This window comes from Strigops habroptila, chromosome Z (assembly GCF_004027225.2).
Source record: "Strigops habroptila isolate Jane chromosome Z, bStrHab1.2.pri, whole genome shotgun sequence".
Taxonomy (NCBI): domain Eukaryota; kingdom Metazoa; phylum Chordata; class Aves; order Psittaciformes; family Psittacidae; genus Strigops; species Strigops habroptila.
The window spans coordinates 47,822,841-47,835,647 of record NC_044302.2 but is presented as its reverse complement, the minus strand read 5'-3'; the positions used below and the strand labels follow the sequence as shown (position 1 = coordinate 47,835,647).

Below are 12,807 nucleotides of genomic sequence, written 5' to 3'. Positions count from 1 at the left end.
AAGGTCGGAGATAGATACAGTCATTGGGATCAGCACTAGTTCAGCCAACACAGCCTGCCATCAAAGACATTCCCAGACTCCTTCTTCTGAACCACTGGGGCTCAGCACTTATGTCTAGCTCCCTCCCAGACTTTGCTCCATGTTGCTGATCACAAAGACCCACAATCTGCAAGAGAAAGCTGTTTAGGGAAAAGAAAGGTGAACAGGGACGTGCAACTAGTTTGAAAATACCTCTAAAGTTGAGACAAATTCTGAAGACAAGAGAAGTTGGATTAAAGTGTCAGAAGACTAAACCTAGGGAAAAAAACATAAAAATAAAAATAAAAATCAAGCAGTCTTCCCCGAAACCTTTTCCAAGAGTGAACAGAGTGAAGCAATGGAGTAAGTTGCCAATTGCCACAGGATCTCTGCTCTCAGACAATTTTAGGAAGGAGTTTGACATGGAGTTGTTGAGATACTCGAGGTAAAGGAGACAGCTGCATTATTTTCTATGTTTCTTTAATTCTTTAGGAGAAGGGAAGTTCTAAAAGTATATGGAAATGAAACAGAGAAGTGAGAGCAGGAACTAGTTTTTACCAGACCAAATGATAGACTGTGAAACCTAAACCAGGAAATTAAAAATGTGGGGACAGGTGAACACAGACTTTTTGCAAATTATAAAAATTTGTTTCACTTTCTGATTCATCACAGCAGCATATTTCCCAAAATTCAAGGCAGGGTCTCCGTGGTTTTACAGTGTAAATTAGTGTTCAGGAGAGGCTCTTCCAGTGTAGGACAAATCCAAGTTCTTGCATTTCAGGTAAGGAGGAAACTTTCCTTACTACAAGTCAACCCGGAATCTTTGGTACCTTTCCATGAAATATCTGGAAACAGCCACTGTCAGGCACAGAACTGGATGGATTAACAGCGCAAATCAGCCTGCCAGCGCCTGGTACAAATGCTTGAAATCATGATGGAGCTTTCTTTCCATTCCCCCTCCACCCAGTAGCTGGCAAAATATTTCTGGGTTGGAGTCATTCGTTGCAGAGTTCTTATTTGAAGAGATAAATAAATCTGCTGGTTTGCATTCAGAGCTCCAGCTTTGTTCTCCAAATAATTTCACATTGTTTCATTAGTCTGAAACAGACTGTGGATTTTCATCCTTTGTCGTTAGAGTCAGAATAGACATTTGCGAAGAGTAACAGAAGGCATACATTTTAGACTCTGTGGACCTTAGAGGGCAGGATGATGGAAAGCTAAGCTATAAAGGAAATTGTAGCATAAAGTGATGACTAGAATGGCTCAAAACTTAAAATTTCCATCTTACTGAAAATTCCAAGACTCTGAAGTTTCACCTAGTCTCAGATACAGAAAAATAAGCTTATCGAAAATGTTACAAAAGTAAGGAATTTATATTATTTATTTGACCTTCTGGAAACATTTATTTGATAAGACTAAAACATTACCAACATTACCTCTAACACTTTTATCTGTTCATAGTTCAAATGGTAATGTAAAAAGCAGATGTTTCTGCTTCACAAAAAGAAAATACTGAGATAATCTGTCAAATTATAATGAAATGGATACATTCCCATAAACATTTTAAATTTAATTAAGTCCATGTTTTCCAAAGGTATAATACTTCTCAGGGAAATCATCGATCACATGCCATCATTTTTTGACCTACAAATGTCAAAATGGTATACAGTTCAAAACAAAGACAGAAAAATAACCTATGGTCAGGCAGATAGAAAGTCATTTCCAGAGCAAAACGAAACAACTTGAAACTGCGTATGAACATTGCACAGTTTTTTAACAGCTATTTATCACATTGTATCTGCGAGGAGAATTAAACAGATATATTTTCTGTTCTAGCAGTTGCTCCTTACAAATGGGTCTTATGAGTAGTGTACTTCCCTTAGGTGGTTTGTTATATCTCTTCATATCTTCCACATTTCTGCTAAGAAATGCCAAGAACATTCTCTAGTCTCTGCTATTAATACAGCATGTTAAGCATTCAAGGAAATAGGGAATTTATGAAGCTACTTTCCTAACCTGTGTCGTATCACTAATCTTGTCACAGGCAAATCACAGTTCCTTCCTTCACCCTGTTTTGTGGCTGTCACGGCAGCCATCCCGCAGTGCCGAGCTGGGATGAACCTGGTGTGCTTGGCACTGTACCTGTCCAGCACCAGGCAGTCCTGCCCCAGTGCCTTCATTATAAACACAGATGGGACGGGCATCTCATGAAAGGGTCTCAGGAGGGGAGCTCAGTCCTCTACCTGCTGCTGCCAGTCCAAGTCAGGGAACATGGTGCTTCTTAGCTGGTATCTATCAGTGAAGCTGCAGCAGGACCCCTCAGCAGCCACTTGAGCATCACAAGGCTTCCTTCCTCTAGAGGAGGAGTCTTCAAGTAGGCTTGTATTCAGTAATGACTTCTGCTGCCTGCTCTCTCCTGTCCCAGAAGCAGATTTCATGCATGGAATAGCTCTCCTGCCATGCTTCGTGTGAAGTGTGAGGAGAAGCAGTGTGAGAATGTGAGGTTCCCACAAGGGGTGCTGGCTGTTTACCATGGTGGAATGGTGCCTGACTTCTCTAGAAGCTCCTAAGACCTAAATCCTACCAGGTCACCTTTCCTAATAGTACAAGTCCTGCCTCCGCTTTCCATGTCTTTATTTATTTATGCATAGTGGTCTTCTATCTAGAAATTTCACCTTCCATCAGCTGCTTATTTGAAGTTGAGAACAGCAGAATCCCACAGCATTTCTTGTATGGAAAACAGAGTCTCCCCGCTACAGCCCCTTCTGAGAAGATGGGGAAAGGGCCAGGAGCAGCCTGACCCCATATCTGCCTCCCAATGACAATGTATTCATAATGTTACAAAGTACACACTTTTTGCATGGTTTTCTTTTTTCCCTGCTGCTGGACACTAGGTCCTAACTGGAGTGCCCAAAATACAAATATTTAAACAAAATACTGAAGTATATATAACCCAGCTTTCATGAAATAATATCAGGATCCCATCCCAGAGAGTGGGTGGCTGTCTGCAACAGTTAGGAACCATCCCTGCGGAGCCTCTGGTTAACCATAGAAAAGTATTTTTATGTCCCTCACATCCTCAGCTAAAACTGGAAGGAGGCTTACATTTCATCTATTTTTGGATGTGGGACACACAGGTCACCTACCAGTCTGTGTGGCGTGGGAACAGGCTGCAGTGATGTACAAGAGCATCCAGGCTCGTCAGAAAATACTGCTGCTTTAGCCCTGAGGCGGAGTTGTGTGCCCTGCTGCCATACCGAGCTGTCTGTCTGCAGGCGAAGATCACACCAGCATGGCTTTGCTGTACCTTGTCCCAGGTCAGGAGAGCATTTCAGCACAGGCTTCTGACAGTCTTACACATATTTTAAATGTTTCCCTTAATCAAAAATGTTTCTTATGAACCAAGACCAACATGAGGAATCCACGAATAGAATCAACTGAATCAAAATGCCTCCCAAAAGCTACCCAGAATGACACTGGACTATTTCTTCTCTTAAAAATACTGTCACTAAATTAAAGAGGAAAATCTGGTGGAAATCAAGGACCAGGAGTCAATAAGCATTACACTGAAGTGTGCTCAGCAGACGTCAGAGCTCATTTTGGCAGAATTCACTGTAGACATTCACTGTATTTAATATATTCCTTTAAAATTCTCATTAATAAACATTGCCTCCCACCCTTCAGGGAACCCCCGTGACTCCACAGAGCAGTAGCCCTGCGGCTGGTGTTTCACATCACCAATATAGCTTTCTTCTTACGGTCTGGAGTTTTAACATAAGCTTTCTGCCTGCTCCGTGTCATTTCCAGTGCTCTGGTCTCACTGCGGCCCTGGGGTTGACTTCTAGATGACTGTAACCACTGGAGGGTTAAGATATAAATTGCCAGCTCATAGGCCAACTCCACATCTGGAACAGCTTCTTTGCTAGCATAACATTTACAGCTCAAGAGTTCAATGTCATGTTTTGGACTATGGGATTAGTATTAATGACAGCTGTTAATAGCATCCTCCTTGCCATAGGATACCAGTGCAGTATCTGTCTAGCTGTTTTTAAACCAAGGAGATGTAGGCAAGAACTGCAAGTACAACATATACAAAAATCACCATTTTCACTGTATGTTCCAAGTGATGCGAGAAGTCACCACAGGTGTGGTTCTTCTGATGCCTCAGTCAGCGGAAACATTGCTTCCTTTAGGGTTTGTAACTTGCAGAAATCATGAGGATGACCTACTAGCTAGGTAGTAAAGAAGGCTCTACGGGCCTTGTTATATTCATCTGCACAGTAGATTGGGGGCAGTGGCTTGTAGTCTTCATTTTAGTTTGGTGAAACACAATGGTAAGTGGCATCTCACTAAGATTAGAGAAGATGACATTTGTTAATCAAATAATTTCTTTTTTCATATTTCCAGAGTATCAACAAAGGGATGCTTCAGGGCATGTTTTAAAGCAGAAAGTCTTGTTCGTTGACAGCCAAAAGCTGATGAATGCATGGACTGCAGGAGACAGGTTTAGATGGATTGATGTTGAAAGTTATTTGTACAATAGTGCAAGTATATGGTCCCAAAGACTGTGGTTTCTGGCTCTTTTATTGCTGATGTGATAACAAGGTGGCTTGCATTTATTTGTCTTACAATGAATGTTAGCAAAATTAATATTAAGGCAGCAGCTTTACCTAGTATAAAGATAAAATTGCATATAATTACAATAGCAGTGCCAGAGAGGCCTATGTTGCTAAAATCTGCCACCAAGTTTTGATGTCCATGTGTGTCCATCCACTGGAAGATGTATGCTGTGATCTCTCAGACAGTTATACTCAGGAATGTGGGTATTCAGACTCCTAAAAAAACAGAGTGCTTTTCTCTGATTAAGGAATTGACATATCACCTGAAGGATTTGAAGCAATAAAACCTTCTGGAGAAAAAAAAAAAAAATGTGGAGCAGGAAGAAAATAATTTTGAGAACAAATCTGGATTTTATTTGAATGCAAGTAATACTGCTGTTGTATCATAGTTTCCATTCTTTAGTCTAGAAACAAAATGTATCCATCCTTCACTGAAATAATCTGAAGATAGCAGTGTTACAGAATATGTTTTTCTATTCATTAACATACAATAATACAAAGTTGCTTTCATGTAACAAATCCTACCATAATTATAAGGCTATAACAGTAATTCTCTAAATGAGGAAAAGCTCCATACGAAATTTTTAGTCTCATGCCCTTCACAGTTGCTTCAGGTTTTTGAAATACCAGCCTAATGCTCTTTCAAAGCATGACATAGCCTTTTTGTGTGAGTTGGCATATCTGAAAGTCTCACATCTGTGAGACTTTCTAGACTGAGGACACTGCAAGGAGCAGGAAATGAGAATTTTGATTCAAGCCAAGCGATTATTTTCCATAAATATGAAAAAAGTGCGATGTGTGGTACACCAAAAACATCTGGTGAATTCAACAGAGAGAAAAGTATGGAGTTTTTTCTAATGTAGAAATGTTATATTTTAACACTTTGCTGTTGTTAATATCTGGGTTTGCTACAAAATTATGGTAATTTGAGAAATAAAAGTGCAGGGAAGCATTACTTAAATGGTACTTGATCTATAAAAAGAACAAATAAGTGTTTTTAAGTGAACTGTAATAAAAAGCTCTATTTTGCCTTTCTCCTGAAAAACCTCCTATTTTAGTGCAACACCTACCAGTTTACTCCTCCTCTACCCACTGGCACTGTCCTGCATCTATTTCCTATTCTTCTAGTTTCTAATCTACTTCCTAATCTTCTAGCAACCTACACCCAGCAGCAACCCAACCTTGATCCAAAGCTGGCATTTCAGTGTTGTCTGGTCTTTCTCACATAGGCTGTGAAATAATGTTTGCTGTCACACTAAATAACATTAAACTCACACATGTTGTTGTATTGAACTCACACATGTTGTTGTATTGTTACAGCATTTGGGGAATTTTTTTTAAACATATTTAAATTTGAGGCCTAGAAAATTATTTTTGTCCTTAAACTAGCTGTGGAGAAATCAGCCCTTGAAAAAAGACTCTTCTGAAGATTCTTCCCAAAGCACATCTGATCAACGAAATACCTAATAAAGACAGCCTGAGCTGGGAAATAGATAGATCTCCATCTCCCACCTACAATGTGATGAAGTTGCACTCAAAAACCTTTTATGATGAAAAATAAACACACTTCAAATGCAAAGCCAAGAATTTGTTGTTAAGGTAGTCAAAATCCTACCAATCTATCAACAGAATTGTTTTTAGTTTCAGCCAAAGGATTATAGGAGGGGAAAAAGGAACAGTATTACATAAAAAGTCTCCCAAATGATAGTTACAACTGATATGCCTTCCTGGTACCTGCCCCTTTTTCTGCTCTTACAGTCAGTCTTCCACAACCCCTTTGGCTCAGTCCTGGAGAGAGATAAAAGATATGCCAAATCATCATCATCTCAAACTCTTCATCAGTGCAAATATTATGCTGATGGTGAATTTTTCTTCCCTTTGCCAGGAGGAATGTGATGTAAAAGTTAATGGTTACCTTCTCCTCAGTTTTGAGTCCGCTTGAGGCAATTTGTATACTTTCTCAGCCTTTCCCTATAGGAGACCTGCTCCATCTCTCTGATAATTTCTGTGGCCCTTCTCTGGACCTGCTCCAACAGGTCAATGTCCTTCTTATGATGGAGCCCCCAGAGTTTGAACGCAGTATCCAGATGGGATCTCATGAGAGTGGATTAGAGGGGGAGAATCACCACCCTTGGCCTGCTGGCCACACTCTTTTTGATATTGTTCTTTGTTCTCTTTGTTACTCCTAAAGCAGTTTTGTGCTCTAGGTCTGTATGTCTTTATCTCACCACTGAAAATTTGCTCATAGGCATGGCATCTCCAGGGCCAGCCTGTGTCCCATCTTGTGATCCCACCACATCCTCCTTTTCGCAGTACCCTGGTTCCCTCTTTCCGTAACTCAGCTGTGGCATAAAGCCCATCTTCTGCACAGGACCTCTACAGCAGAGTCATAAGTATTTCTACACAAGCAATTGCTTGCTGCTGCTGTCTGAAAACTGTAGCTACACTATATGGTTGTATAAACATGCTCAAAAGTAAGACAAATGGAGGTATAGACAGACCCTGACGAGTGCTAAGGGCCAAGCTATTAAAAAGCTTGGGACCTGTCACTAGCAATGGCAATACTGTATTTATTGGGCTGCAGGGCTACAAAGCTAATTATATTTTGTTTCTTCTGTCCCTAGCATATGTAAACACACACAGACACATATTGAAATAGCAAATACTTCCAGATGTGCACACTCATAATCACTGGGACTAACAATGACACCCTGAAAGATAATTTGGTATCCTAACATTTGCATGTCAGGGCTTCAACGACAATTCAGGACAATGTGGAAATTTTGTTGTTATTAGTTACCAGGCTCCAGGTTTACACCTGTTCCAGAGACAGGCTGGTGGACATGAAGAATTCACCCTTGTGGCAGGTGCAAGCAGGTCAAATGTGTGTCCAAGAGATGAGGAAGTGCATTCATTCTGCTGCAGATAGATAAACTACTGGACCATGTGCTTACCTGACTCCCACCATTCAGTGAGATTAAAGTGATGTTCACTAGATGAGGATCTTTCAACCTTTCCCTTCCAGTTTTCCGAGATACCTCTAATGCAACAGGACAACTTGCTTAAACACACTTGTGTCTGAGCTGAAAGTGAAAAGTGTCACTGGGGAGGCTAGAGTCAGGTGCTGGCACCTGAAATGCTCAAATACTGTGCCACACTCATGTTCTCCAGCATTGTGATCCTGGCTGAACAAGCGTAGTTTATACTAGAACGGCATGATGCTGGCTGCAGGTTTCGGAGTTGGCGATAGGTCCAGGTATGTTCAAGGCCTCTTTAAGCAGCCACAAAAAGCTACCAAAATCCCTAAGTGTTTATTGTTGCTCTCATAATCTGGCAGCCTCACAGGAGGTGCAGGAGAGTGAATGGGCAGTGAAGCTGGTGCATGTTCATCCCCAGGCAGTCAGTCCAGCCTGCTCACATGCAAAACATGGTGGCAGGACTTTAGGGTACAATGCTTTGCATTGCAGCAGTCTCCCTTCTAGGACTATCAGTCCATCAGCATGCAAAACACAAGCATCAGCTCTCTGATCTCTTGAAGTTATTTACACATCACTTTCCCACTCCCTTGCCCATCACCAGCTGTTTGTCAGAGAAACCACCACCTAATACTGAGGAGCCAACGTCTCATTGCTCCTCATGAGGTTTTATTACTCCCCATTGCTGTGGTGCCCTCTGGCTGAGCAGTTCTCCTTGTCATCGCCAGCCCTGCAGCTGATGACACGATGCAGTGGAAACTTGAGCACCATCCTCCCACTGCCAGTGTAGCTGGATTTCTGGCTTCCCACAGCAACCCAGCACGCCTAGCTCCCTGGCATCAGCCATGCCCTTTCTGCTGTCATACTCTTCCCTCCCGCAGCTGTTTTCCTCCTTTCACCTTGCAGTGGAAGATGTTAAAGTGTGTGTGTGCCTTGCTGGTAGGTAGTGTGCGAGGCCCTGGGGGGAAGTAGGACGCGGAGCTGTTATAATGCCCGAGCTCGCTAGATGGCCCCATTCACTGCAGAGAATCTCTTCTTCAGAAATCCCACTTGTAAAATCTTCATGGAGTGGTAAGAGGCTTTTTATCATTATTATTTTCCTATTTTTAAAAATCTGGACCTGGACCCCTCCTGGACTCTTCACCGCTGTGGCACACCTGTTTCTGTCCCCTGGGCAGCATTTGTCCGTCTGCAGAGCAATCCTTTCCAATTACCAAAGCAAGCCACCTATCACACAGCAGTAATGGGAAGCAGAAAGGGAAGCTAGTATGTGACTTTCATGATAATACTCTCTTTGTACAAACTGGTGCAGGAGCACAAGTCAAGTTTAGCATCAGGGGCCATTCTGCAGCTCTCCCTAGGCCTGCGGAGGTGTATTCAGCATGTGTGTCTGAAGGTTTGTTGCATTATTTTTATTAGGGAAAAAACTCTGCTAAACAAGCATTTCCTATGCCGTGATATGTGACTCCACACCATCTCTTATGGGAAGAAACAAGGCTCAGCAAAGGAGAAATGCATGAGGGAGGGCTAAGGAAAAATGACAAAAGAGAAAATAGCTATGGGGTGTGCAAGATGTACTAGACATTCCTCACTGTTTGTTAAAAAGTTGGATCTATCTGTGGTATTTTCTTGCCCGTCCTGGCCACAGTCTTTGAAAGCACTCCTGTCAAGCAGGTGCTTACTGTAATACTGATTGTAGGGGTAAGAGTTTGAAACAGAAAGAGAAGAAAGGCTCAAACTCATAGTCAAGATACCAGATTGCATCACCTTACCATGTTCCAGATGAGACATGATAAGGAGCCACAGCCCTCTGCAAATGCCATGCAAAAGTAGCCTGAATCAGGCAACTCACATTTCCGCATCTGAATTGTGGTTCATTTCCTTCTACAAATCAATCCATGTTAAGTTTTTGGAGCTCAGCACAAGGTTGTTCCCAGGTTCCTTTGTTTCACAGAAATTGAGTTTTTCAAGGACTTCTTGGCCTCAAGACTTTGGTACTTCCAAAAGAGGACAAGCCAGTGAAGAAAGCAGAAGGACTTTATGCAAGAGGACTTTCTGACCTTGACTCTGCAAGTCCCAAACACATAGCAGGAGTCATGCAGTGGGACAAACAGCACTGACCTGAGCAGCCCTATAGCCAGGCGGCCACAAGAGCACTCAGTTTGGGTTTGGGTCACTGGGGAAAAGCCAGGGAGGCTTACAGGCATGGTTGGTTTAGGCAAAAAAACGCATCTTTAGGCTGTTCCTACTAACCAGTGTTAGCATGACATAAGGTGGCAAATAGCAGTCCTTTACCAACATCAACAAAATGCCTCTTTGTGACTGATCACTACAGCTGATGTGAACATGAGAAGACAAAAAAATAAAATGAAAAAAATAAAGAAGAATGGAAAGAAATGGTGCTATAGGCGTTTCACATTGCTAATGAGGCAAATTTTGTTAGAGATGGGCATGACTGACAAGCCCACAGCTCCTCCAGGGACTGTCATGCTGACAGGAGCTTGCATGCTGGCTGCAGGGTGTACACTAAGGGGGCTGCCAACAGCAGAGCTGAGAACTGCAGGCAGAGCCAGGGAGCTCCGCCACACATGATGCCAATTACAAATGAGGGAGAAAGCATTTAGACAGTTGGTGGTGTCCATCTGGTGCTTAGTGACTAACCTGCCAGCCCTTTGGCCAGTCATCTCAACAGCCTGCACTTCCAACTGCCCTCATCTAGTAGTAGTAGTAGTAATGCAGCCAGCACCATTCCACCTCCAATGATATTGCTGCTGCTCTCAGTTCCTATGCCTTATTTCAAATAAGGCCTTTCTAGTTTAATTTAATTTTTAGTCTGTCCATTCCAAAGCACCGGGACAACTTTCCTACTTTTGAGCTGTCTTCGGCAGATTAATGTGGTTACCCTTTAAGCCCCAAGTCAAACGCTTACATCTAAATGTATGGTCTAGTCAATCCAGTGGAACTACATGCACACCAACCATTTAATGCCTGTTTATCTCTTTTGTTTAAATTGAAGGCTTTGAGTAAAGCTCTATCATCTATCATCTATCTTTGAGTAAAGCCCTATCACTTCAACTCTAAACATCCATAGGTGAAAACCCTTTAAACAATAAAGCTGGAAAAGTGTTCATAATTATACACCAACTGGCACAGAAGTCACAGGAGATGAACTTTCAGAAGTACCTACATCCCATTTTAAAAAGCACTGCTATCACTTTTAGAGGGTTTTTTTTTTTATATAATCCCTGAAGGGATACTTACATTGTTTGTAACTAAAAAGCTGGTCAGTAATTTCTTAACTTCTCATCTGAACTACATCATCATGTGTAGTCCTGAATGTCTACACATTTAACTGCATTAAGTAAACTGGAAAATGGGACATAGCCTTCTCAATATGGGCATCTGTGAATCCTTAACCCTTGGTCTCATTTTAGACAAAGCAAATGAAAATGTTCTGTCAGCGCTATAAATCCAAGCAGATTATCACAATGGTCTCACATTTATTATTGCCCATTCTTACCATAACTTAGCTTACTTGAATGCCTTGTTCAAATAACATAAAAAACATAGCAGGCACAGAAAGTATAAGAGAGTGTCAATCATACAGGTAAAACCAAGAATGTTCACAGTTTGCCAGGACTCAGCTGAGGTTTTCTCCAGGTTGGGATCCTCGAGTATTAAGATCGCTGTGAGAGTCAAAACCCAAAACAAATCTTTTAGATTTCAGGAAAATCCTGCAAAACTCTCGCCTCTTTTACCTAGTCACATAGCATGAATTTTTAGAGATGTGATGTGGACCAGCTCCCCTTGCTACCCCAGCCCTCAATACCACCGATCCAGGCGTGGAGAGAAGACCCCTGGGAGGACATTTGCACAGTCATAGGATCCACTGAACCCACAGAAGGTAAACCAGCTCCTCACAATCAGGCAGCCCCTCCGCCGGATCATAGCCAGGAACCCATCAGGCTACACTTGGCTTTCCTCAGCTTGCTGCAGAAAGAATAACAAACTGAGTACAAAGTAATTTACTAGCAAGTAGGTGTTTCCACACTGCTAGATGGCTTTGAGGTTCTGCTCTATGGTATTTACCTTTAGAAATGCAGTCACACGCCACCTCTCTGCTATGCCCTATGGCCAGCTTTAGGCCAACCATTGAAATGTAGACCATGGCATGTTCTCAAAGGTTCTCTTAGAAAGGAAAATACTCCCTTTTCTAACCCATCCTGGGCTGCATGTGCTCTACTGGCTAGTTTTTGCTTCCCTGAACTAAATCAGCCCAGATGTCTACTTTATTCTGACTTGGAAGTTATGTGGATCTTGGGAAGTGCAGGGGTCAAGAATTTCACCCGCCCAAGACCCGCACAGGCAGGAAGTCATCAGCTGACTCCTACCACAAACATGCAGCGCAAAGTCAAGACAAACTATTCAGCTTCCCACAATTAAAACCGTGCCTCATTCCAACTTTCCATGGGGCAGGAAGGGGGACTTATGATCCATCATGGAAAATAAAAAGGAGGGCATATTGTTAAACTCACTCTCCTTTGTTTTTATTCACACGCCAACACATGAGGGATCAGATAGCAGTGACTCAGGTGTGTCTGATGTTAGGTAATGTGGAGCAAAGGGCTGGAAAATTAAGCCCTGAGCAATCTTAGAGCAATTTTTCCCACTTGGTTCTTCATTCACGCAGCTCTGTGTCTGGCTCTGTTTACCAGTACAGCTCAGAAATGACACTACACTTCCAGGGATCAATCTGCAGAACTACAGGTGCTGTCCAAGCACCAACTCAATCTCACAATTTCTACACAGCACAGGAAGTTCTCTTACACTGTAGGTGAAAACCAAAGATGTGCTCCTGCTTACCTGAGCAAGTGATGGGGGTTTAGGAACTGGTTTTCTATGATTTTCAGTTGAGACTGGAGCATGAGGAGTGCAGCATTCAGCTCTTCTCAGTCCTACCCTGTGCAGGTAAAAATGCATGGGATGCATCTGATGAAAGAAAAATGTAATCATGAAAAAATGAGATATGGACATTGTTCCTGGGAGGCCTCGACAGTTATAGGTCCTCTGGTCCTCTAACAGTATGATGGGGTTAGGCCATTGTAGGTGACTTCCTGTACTCCGGCCAAGAGAAGGCCAGGCTCTGGATGGCAAAGATAAAACTAGAGCAGTCAATTTCTAGAGCACCATCAGTA

General features: G+C 42.3%; 1 protein-coding gene across 5 annotated transcripts in view; it reads left to right on the top strand.

The window, feature by feature from the left end:
• Positions 1-12,807, top strand: part of PALM2AKAP2 (PALM2 and AKAP2 fusion) — a 255,085-nt gene that overhangs the window by 75,598 nt on the left and 166,680 nt on the right. Inside the window, exon 1 of one of the 5 annotated variants that reach the window (XM_030511671.1) lies at positions 10,730-10,735. The exons of the other annotated variants lie outside the window; for them this stretch is intronic. The gene's annotated coding sequence lies outside the window, so the exon portion shown is untranslated. Of the gene's footprint in view, positions 1-10,729; positions 10,736-12,807 lie in introns of those variants that run through there. 5 annotated transcript variants of the gene reach the window in all.